Raw genomic sequence first — 10165 nt, forward strand, 5'->3', positions numbered from 1 at the left:
GTTGCTGGTCTCTTGGGTCTCCAGACCTCGTATGGAACTTATCATGGGACTTCTCCATGTCTACAACCATATATGCCAATGTCCCTAATAAGTCCCTCTCATCAGTCTCTGTCTCGGGGTGGAGATATAGTAAAATGGAGCAGGCCTCTGTGCAGTCTTGACCTTCCTCACTAGAGATGCTCCAGCTCACAGGGCTGCCTCACCTGAGTTCTTGTCCTTCTGGGGGACCTTCTAATGACTGATGGAGGGACAAAAGGACAATACCTTTCTCTCAGTTCCTAGAGCCTCTAAAGGGCTGCATCAGCTCCATAGGTGTCCTCGGGCCATCAAAGCTATCTTGAAAATCTCCTCCACTCCTCTTTCCAACAGTGGCAGTAGAACAGGGAGCTGCCCCTGGCTCCTGGACTTTTATGGGGTGCAAGGAGCTTGTCCTAGGCAGGTGCTGTGGGACTTCCAGGCTAGGGACACGAAGCCTAGGATCAGAACCTGGACACTGTTATGGGCAGGAGCCTCCTTACAGGACAGGAAAACATGGACCCTGGGTTTCCTAGATGGACAAAGAGGAACCAGGGGCCTCGATCTGACTAGAAAGACAGATGCCCACAGAGACTGGTAGGCCCAGGGCTCCCTCCACACCACAGGCACTTCCTGTCTCAGTCCATGTGCAATCTGGGCACTAAGTTAGAGACTGAGATAGAGAATAGTCCACCCTACCAGATGCTGTGTCTGTACCCAGTATCCCCACGTGGTGACAACATTTAGAGGCTCAGAAGTGCATGCATCTCCTGCAGATACTGGTCCGCAGGAACAGCTGGCCTTACTGTGATCGGCCTAGTGGACAGTGGGTCTTAAATTTGGGACAGCAAGCATTCTCTGACCCCCTGGCACGTTAGAAGGGGTCAGACGGTGGACTCCTTGCTGGATCCCCATCCTACACTATAGCTGGAGTTCAGTCCCTCTCATTGGGCCTCTCTCCAGTGGCCTCTGACTCTGTGTCTCCTTCTTTCTCCTTCTTCCCTCTCCCTGCAGTGCCATGCCATGAGGTCCTTGAACCACCCAGCCTCTCCATTGCCCATCCGGGCTCCAAACAGCTGCTTCCAGACCAGTCTCCCCCGCAAGTTTTCCCAGACCTGTCGACGTCCTCTGTCAAATCTTCTGGCTCTCTTGTCTGCCACAACTTTTGGATCTCTGAGTCTTATTTAATGTTTTTTTCTCTCCTAATTACTTAGTATTTTGATCTGGAAACCAGAGCCTGGTTCCACTGCACAAAATTAATAGCAGGTAGTACTGATAGTTATTCATTTTCATTAACATTAGGTCCCAAACCAAGTCATACCCTAACCGCACACTGGTCGGCACTGAGGCCTAGCCCCATCCTCCCAGCCACTCCCTCCCTCAAAAGCACCTTCCCACTTCCTTCTCCCACAACTTAACCCAAGCTGGTTTGGTCATTTACTTATGCTTGAGGAAATAGGAAGCAAAGATAGTTAAAGATTCCGGAACTTTCTCCCACAGCACCCACCCTTCCTGGCTTTCCCCTGAGTATTCCCAGCTACTTCCTTAATTTGAAAGACGTGCCTTCAATTCAGACTTCAGGTTCTCTGTGGAGTAGACCCACCCACCTTCCCTCTACGTTCTACTCCATCCACAGTGGCCTTTCCACCAGTCCCAGTGACCCCTTGACCTATCAGGGTCAGTGAGGAGGGGATACACGACCGCCCACACCTTCTTCTCCTAAGGGTTGCCCACTTCTTCAGATCTCATCTTGCAGCCTCTCTGTGGGAAGTTCAGAGTCCTCTTCAGAGAAGCTGGCCTCCCCTGTGTGGCCTTAGTCACATGGAAGTTGGTGAGCAATTGCTGTTAACAGTGGGTACAGCTTGTCCAGACAGTCCCAGGTAGTCTAGACAGTAAGAGACATAGATCAGGAAGAGTCCCCGTGACAGACCAAAGGGCCTGAAGTTTCAATGCGCCCTTTATGCTCTCAGCAAGAGTCTGGAAAAAGAGGGGCGAAGGCTGTATTTAAAGCAGATTGATTCTAATCAGAAGGGGCAGGGCCTGTGTGAGCCTGGTCCCTGCAGAGACAGGACATGATTTACCCAGGCTGTCCCCATCAGCCCCCCCCCCCAACCCCTACAATCCATGGTGGTGGAACAGAGGTCGGAGGCAGCGGTTTCTGGGCCTCCCTAGGTTTAGATTCCAGGCACCAAGTGCATCACAGCCAGCCCTGGTCACTTCCCAGAACCCCTCTTTCCTCAGGAGATGGGTCCCAATAGGCTACTGCTCCCAGTGCTGAGCAAAGACTTCTGGGTAGATGGTGAAGGTGACCCTAGCCTCACACTAACAGGCAGCACCACTGGGGTCTTAGCTCAGAGTGACACAGAGTCCATAAGGGCAGGATTAGTCCTGTAGATTGAGGCTCCATCCCTGGCCCAGACAGTGGGCCGTCTGACCCCCTCCTTAGGGACAAGGCCTCCTCTTACTTGCTCAGTCCAGATTTCCGGATTCTACTGCCTGCGAGGAGGCGTCCTGAGGTGGAAATAATACGAAGCTCTGACCAGCCCTCTCCCACTTGGAGAACTGTGTGCACCTGTTCGGGCTGATATCTTAGAACTGCACCATCCTAGGTGGCAAGGGTCCCACAGTAGGGGTAGCTACAATGTCCAGTCAGCCACAGCAGGGTTACAGTCCTCCAGAGGCCAACCAGGCTTTTTTCTTCCCACAGCTGCAGTATCCACCCCCACCCCAAGGAATCCAGAATTGTTGCTGCCCTCTTCCTCCAACAGCAGGACTGAAGGGGGGTTGGGCCCCTGCAGATCCTAAGGGGACTCATCCTGACCCACATGTGACCTCGACAAGCTCCCTGAGAGTTGATCAGATCCCACATCTCAGGGCTCCCAGAACATGCCAACACGCTCTCCCCGGCCCAGCAAGTCCAGGCCTCCCGGCACAAGGCCAGCACCTCACTGCCAACTGTTCTGTGTACAATGGCAGGCCACACGCAAGCTCACAAGGCCTTTGCACTCAGCCTGTCACACAGGGCCCTGCCTTCAGCTCCCTTTTCCTCCTGACTGTGAAGGCTTGACGGCTCAGGTCTTTTGTTGGGGTTGTTTGTTGTCCCTGAAACAGGAAGGTCTCCCTGGCTGATGACCTCATGATGATCTCTGTCCACAGGCCAGTCACTGGTGGCTCTTCCTGGACCTGCACTGCTGCCCCTGTGGGTTTCCCTGACTCCCTGCTGGTTCTCCTTCCACCAGAGAGAACACTTGTAAGCACAGTCCAGAGCCTGACCTTCTAGGGTCCCCAGATCCAGACACAGACTCTAGCCTTTCCTCTCAGTCCCTTCCCATGCTGTCTGGTCTGGGGTCTTTGCACACATGCTGACCAAGTATGAGTAAGGCATGGGCCTCAATTATGTCTCTGCTTAACCGCTCAGCCACCACTGCTGGGTAGAGATCACTCTTTTCTCATCCCCTTCTGGCTCCTCTAAGTTCCCTAACTTGGTGACAGGTCCTCTTACTTTCTGTCTGTTCCCTTTTGCCCCAGTGCTCTCCTGGTCTGCCAAATGTGATGACCAGAATGAGAAATGACTTCCTTCTCTAGTTTGTTTTCTGTTGCTATAATAAAACACCATGATTGAAAACCGACTTAGGGGAAGAAACTGTTTACTTGGCTTATACTTCCAGATTACAGTCTATCATTGAGGGAAACCAGGGCAGGAACTTGAAACAGAACCCATGGAGTAATAATGTTGCTTGTTGGTTTGTTTGCAGACTCATGTTTGGCTAGCTTTCTTATATATCCCAGGACCACCTGCCCAGGGAATGGTGTTGCCCACAGCGGGATGGGTCCTCCTACATCAATTAACAATCAAGACAATCCCCCACAGACCAAACTGAACTGGACAATCCTTCAATCGAGATGCCTTTCTCAGGTGACTCTAGGCTTTGTCAAATTGACAGTTAAAGCTAATGAGGACATTCCCCCAAACAGACAATGTCCATACAAGACTCTAGGATTAAGAACCCTCTGGAAGGAAAGCCTAACCTCTGGGTAATAAGCTCTAAGCATCAGGAACAGTACAGAAAGCCTGGGTCCCTAAACTCAGGCAGGAGCAAGTAGAGAACTCCAAGCATGCTCCCCAAATCAATACACCCCCATTTCTATTCCTCCCTTCTCAGACCAGCCACCTTCCGTGGAGGCCTACCTGAACCATGTATAGAGATAGTTTATATCGTATGCAGCCACAACTCATCTACCGCAAAAGCTTCCCATGGGCAGACTGGAGTCCATGTTCTCATGGACTCATACACAGATGTATGCAGACTAAACCACTGCCTAATCCCAGAACACTTTAATACCCCAAAGATGGGATGAGATCTCTTGGGCACCATCAGCACCACCATCCACGCGCCAGGCAATGGCAAGACTCCCTTCTATCTCTCCATCATCCTACCACTATTAGGTCTCTCTATGAAGCCCTGGTTATCCTGAAACTCTATGTAGACAAGGCCAGCCTCAAACTCATAGAGATTTGCCTGACTCTCTCTCTCTCAGGTGCTCTGGGATCAAAGGCTTGTACCACCACACCTGACTTTCCACAGCACATAAAAAGGAAATGTTGCCTACATGGTCTTTTACACCTGGCTTCTTTCATCAACAAAATATTAAAGGGCTGTGTTTTGTTTTGGTTTTGAGACAGGGTCTTTATAGTCCTGGTTGGCCTGGACCTTGTGGGAATCCTCCTGCTTCTGCCTCCCTAAGGCTATGGTTAAAGGCATGTGCCACCACATACTATTTTATTTTTATGTGTACATTAGGTTCTCTAAGGAAACAGAACTGATAGAATGAGCATATATTAATATATATTCAAAGGCAATTTATTAGAATGACTTACAAGCTGTGCTCTGGATATTTCAACAAGAGTAGTCTCCCAGTGGAAAGGCTGAGAATCTGGTAGTTGCTCAGTCCACATGACTGAATGTCTCAGCAGTCCCAATCTGGTGCTGGAGTCCTGGAAGATTCCTGAAGAAATGCTGGTCTTTGCTGCATGGTGGAATCTTGAAAAAGTAGGTTCTAACACCAGCAAAGGAATGCCTCAACAAAACCGACAAGACATGTGGCAAAACAGAAAGAAAAAAAAAGACGAAGAAGCAAACTTCCTTGTTTCATGTACTTTTATGTGAGCTGCCACCAGGTTTAGGGTGGGTCTCCCAACCTCAAAGGATCCAATTGCAGGAACACTCAACTGCATGAGTTTTAGTTGATTCCAGATGTAGTCAATTAACAGCCAGGATTAGTCATTAGAAAGGGTATTGATGCTTTGTGTTCATGTTTGGGCATCATGAGCACGCAGTGCCCATGGAGACTAGAAGAGGGCATTAGAACCCTTGGAGCTGGAGCTACTGGTCATTGTAAGCCACTGGCTGTGGACACTGGGATCCAGACTCAGGCTCCCATGACTGAGCAACAGGCCCTCTTAACGCTGAGCCACCTCAGCAGCCCTGGTTCCACTTTTTGGCTATGATAACAAATGCCACAGAAGTACACGGATCCATTTTCGTATGGATTCAGATTTCCTTTGGAGGGTTTCAGAGGTTTTATGACAGTAGAGACTTTCCTCCCATGACAGTGCAAAGACAGTTATCTGTTACAACACCACCAGTTGTCACAGGTTCCTTTTAAAAATGAATCTTTTCCTTTAACATATACCATCTTCTCCCATTCCAATCCCACATATACAGAATGACAGAGAGCATGGTGACCACGATTCCTGGAAGTTCAGTCTGTATTGTGGTCTCTATCATTTGAGTAGAGAAATGAAACCCTTTGGGTATCTGGGTGCTTGCATGCCTAGAGAGTATTATTGAATTTAGAGTCACTGCCTAAGTCCCAACAAGCCAGATTTGGTTATCCATTCTTCGTGAGTCAGTTAAAAAGAGCTAAGTTAAGGAGCTAGAGATATGGCTCAGTGGTTAAAAGAACTGCTGCTCTTGCAGAGAACCTAAGTTTGATTCTGAACACACATGCCAGACAGCTCTCAGCAACATGTAACTACAACCCCAGAGACTCATGACTCATATATCCTCTACTGACCCCCATAGGTGCGTGTGTGTGCGCGCGCGCGCGACACACACACACACACAAAGAGATCATACACTCAGAAAGACAAACACATTTACATACAGATAAAATAAAATCTTTATTAAAGGAGACAATAAGCAGGAAGGGGGAGATTTATCCAATACGGTTACATTGGGAAAAGGGACAGAGAGATCCAGAGATGGCCTGCCCCAAGTCCATCCTCAGGGTCCTGACATGGGGTTAAGGTTTAGAGGGCTCTGGTATGCATAGCTAAACAGACCTGATCAAATTGTGAGCCCTTGACCCACCATTACTTCAGCTCCCAAATCTTTCCTACAAGGTTCTTTGACAAACTGCAAATCTTTCTTCAGGAGACAAAACCCTCTTCTGCTTGTTCTACCACTTCAACTTTTTCTTCTCTCAGCATATTTCTGGGGAAATTCTAATTTCTTAGGTCCATTATCTCAGTAGTCTGATAGCCAAAGAGAGGGGAAAGAATGCTCATTCCTGCCAAGGCGTTCCTCGGGCTGGTGCTAGGCTGAGTTCTGGTAACATGACAGATTTAGAAATACAGCTTTCAAGTCCCCTTTCCTCAACAAATCAGAGCAATCTCTTGCTAACACAATGCTTGCACCTCTTGTTTTTAGTACAAATGTTGGTGTTAGCTACTTTTCTCATTGCTGTGACAAACAACCTGTCGAAGCCAGCATAAGGATGGGTTTGTTTTGGCTCTTGGTTTGAGGCTCACGGCAGGGAAGGCAAGGCGGCAGATGGCAGGAAGGAGAGGCACCACCACCGCCTGCTTAATTATTTTATGTGTATAGGTGTTTTCCTCCACGCATGTCTGCACATTATATGCATGTCCAATGCCAATGGAAGCCAAATGAGGGCCTTACATCCACTGGAATTAGATCCAGGCAGCTGCCATGTGGGTGCTGGGAACTGAACTCAGGTTTCCTTGAAGAGCAGCCAGTGCTCTTAACCGCTGAGCCATTTCTCTGGGTCCTAGGTCTCATTTTGATCATTTTGGCAGGTATGATATTTGATAGATTTGTCTTGGTTTTTCTCTGTACAGGGATGGCTATACTAGAGCCATATGCTAAGAAGATTCCTTTCCTCATTGAGTTGTATTGTCCTCTTGTTTAAAACCAAAACTCTTATTTCTAGAATTTCTATTCTATTTATTCCATTGCTCATCATTGCTACTGTGTTGGTTAATTTTTTGTTTGAATTTGGTTTAGTTTTGTTGTTTTTGGCAACCTGATACAAGCTAGAGTCACATGGGAAGAGGGAACCTCAACTGAGAAAATGCCCTCATCAAACTGGCCTGCAAGCAAGTCTGTGGGGCATTTTCTTTATTAATTATGGATATGGAAGGGACCAGAAAATGGATGGTGCCATTCCTGAGCAAGTGCTCCTGGGTTGTATGTGTTGATTTCTGTTTTTTGGGTTTTTTTTTTGTTTTTGTTTTTGTTTGTTTTTGTTTTTTTGAGACAAGGTTTCACTGTATCTATCAAGCCTGTCCTGGAACTAGCTCTTGTAGACCAGGTTGGCCTCGAACTCACAGAGACCCACCTGCCTCTGCCTCCCGAGTGCTGGGATTAAAGGCATGCACCACCACTGTCCGGCTATACTGGATAGTTCTATGTCAAGTTGACATAAGCTAAAGTCTTATGAGAGAGGGGAACCTCAATTAAGAAAATGCCTTCTTAAGAGCAGGCTGTTAGGCAACACTGTAAAGCATTTTCTTAATTAGTGATTGATATGGAAAGGCTGGAGCCATCCCTGGGCTGCTCATCCTGGATTCTATCAGAAAGCAGGCTGAGAAAACCATGAGGAGCATGCCAGTAAGCAGCACCTGACCATGGTCTCTGCATCAGCTGTTGCCTTCAGGTTTCTGTCCTGTTTTGAGTTTTTGTCCTAACTTCCTTTGAAAAGCTACTTCCGGGAGGAAAGATTTACTCAGGCTCACAGTTCAATCCATAACGGCAGGGAAGGCATGAGTGCTGGGATTTAAGGCAACTGGGTCACATGATACCAACAATCAGGACGCAGAGAGATGAACGCTGTGCTCAGCACACTTTCTGCTTTCCATGCCCTCTAGGATCCCAGTCCCCGGGATGGCAACTGCTCCCATTTCGGGTGGGTCTTTGCTCTGTAGCCAACCCAAGTCTAGAAACTCCCTCACAGACATGCCTATAGGCATGGCTCACGGGAGACTTTAAACACATACCAGCACACTGTCCTTTTCCGTGCTCCTATGTCCTTTTCTACGGTACGGCTTCCATCTTGCCGAATCATCCTGCCTAGAACCCTGGGGAGAAATGCCGAGACTGTCTTGTTTGTTTCATCTTGTCTTGTCTTTGACCTTTCCGGGTGAGGAGCCTCCAGTCTTCCTTGGGAGGACTTACGCTCAGGACTTTTATAAATCTTGAGTGCTTCCTCGGGTCTAGAGGACAGATCCCCTTCTATTGCTGGGGAATGAAGTACTCTATCTGGAGAGCGTGTGGGCCGGGAGAGTAGAGGGCTGCATTTCCCGTCTCTATGGAGATGGTCACAAGAGTTTTGTCTGGCACTGCTCTGGTTGTTTTTGGATGCTGAACTCTTTCAATACACAGCTGCCTTGCTCCCTGACCTGCATATGAATCTCTAGCAAGCAGAAGTAACGGTGGCCAGCCTCCTCGCTTGAGCAAGCTCTGCATAAACAGCCCATTTGGATTGTCTTCGTGAATTTTAGGAAACAGAGAAAGCGGCTCTGCAACAACCTCCCCCTACCTCCTGACACACACACACACACACACACACACACACATGCACACGCACACACACACACACAGCAGAAGTCCTCTGTGGCGTGAGTCACAAGACCCTGGGACTGGGCCAAACAGGACTTGACCTTGAGTTTCCCATCAGGCCAGGCCCTGCTTCAAGGACATTTTGTCTTTACCCACCTAGAGACACACTGCAGCATCTCTGTTACACTTGGGAAAACTGAGAAGCCAATATAGCATCATACTGGCAGGAGAATTTTGAGATGAGCCCTGGCTGTGAAGGCCTGCTCTTCCCACCTTCCCACACCTGCTGGACAGGGGAAAAGTGGGAGGAACCTCCCTTCCCAGGCTTAGGCTTCCTCCCTCATTCCCTAACACAGCTCATCTGCCTTCACCACTGATATTTTGGAGCCAAGAAAAGAGATATTGTCAGGCTGAGCCAACCACAGGGACCCTTCTCTGATGCACTCTCTGGGTACCTACCTGATCCATGTCCTACCAAGCTGGCCCCTTGGTCTCCGCGTGTTCTCATAGCCAAGCTGGCAGGATGTTAGGCAGGGCACGTAGATGTGGTGCTCACAGGTGCAGGCCCTGGAAGGCGGCCCCATATACTCTTGCAACCAGTCATCTCAGCAAGTCTCCTGGAGCCTGTGAGATTGTTCCCTACCCTACTCCCACCAAATGGAACAGAATGCGCCCATGTTGACCTTCCACCTAACCCAGACCTGTCTAGGTTATCTCCTGCTTACATCTGCTCTTGGGTCCAAGAGAGCTTCCTTTCTGTGCCTTGCCCTGAAACGGTTCTCTCAGCCCATGAGGCTTTTCAGGTGTCAGAGTCTGGACCCATCGTAGCTCCTCTAAGACCCACAGGTCAGGTCTACTACTATTGTGTGACATTTCCCTGGGGAGATGCAATATGAACATCCATTCACTCCAGATCGGGAACTGACAGCAAACCAAAGAAAGATTCCACCAAAGTCTAACTGATTGGTAAGCCAATCAGTTGATTGGGACTACTCACAGGAGTATGAATCAGTGGCTTCTTATGGGATCAGAGACAACGTGAAGGCAGCTGCATCACCAAAAACCCCAGCATGGGTGATGGCTGACAAACTTGAAATCCTGGAGTTCTGGCACCTCAACAAGTCAGATCAAGGGCTCTCCTGTTTCCGTGTCCTTGGGGAGGAAGGGGCTTTGTAAATCTCAGGAACTTCTGAGACTTGTTAGTTGTTCACTTCCTAGTCTTAATCCCTTCCCTCCAGAATGGGATGTTTTAATTTGGAGAAAACTACTCCACAAAAACTCCCCCCCCC

The 10165-nt window shown here is 48.7% G+C and overlaps 1 long non-coding RNA gene across 1 annotated transcript; it reads right to left on the reverse strand.

Annotated features, from left to right (window-relative positions):
* Positions 1 to 1557: 1557 nt before the first annotated feature.
* LOC119819209 lies at positions 1558 to 10109 on the reverse strand. The gene is made up of 3 exons (XR_005286268.1): positions 9874 to 10109; positions 4895 to 5073; positions 1558 to 1900 (listed from the first exon to the last, which is right to left on the reverse strand). It is a non-coding gene; the product is annotated as an uncharacterized LOC119819209 (long non-coding RNA).
* Positions 10110 to 10165: the final 56 nt, after the last annotated feature.

Source organism: Arvicola amphibius, chromosome 1, assembly GCF_903992535.2.
Source record: "Arvicola amphibius chromosome 1, mArvAmp1.2, whole genome shotgun sequence".
In the NCBI taxonomy this organism is placed as follows: domain Eukaryota; kingdom Metazoa; phylum Chordata; class Mammalia; order Rodentia; family Cricetidae; genus Arvicola; species Arvicola amphibius.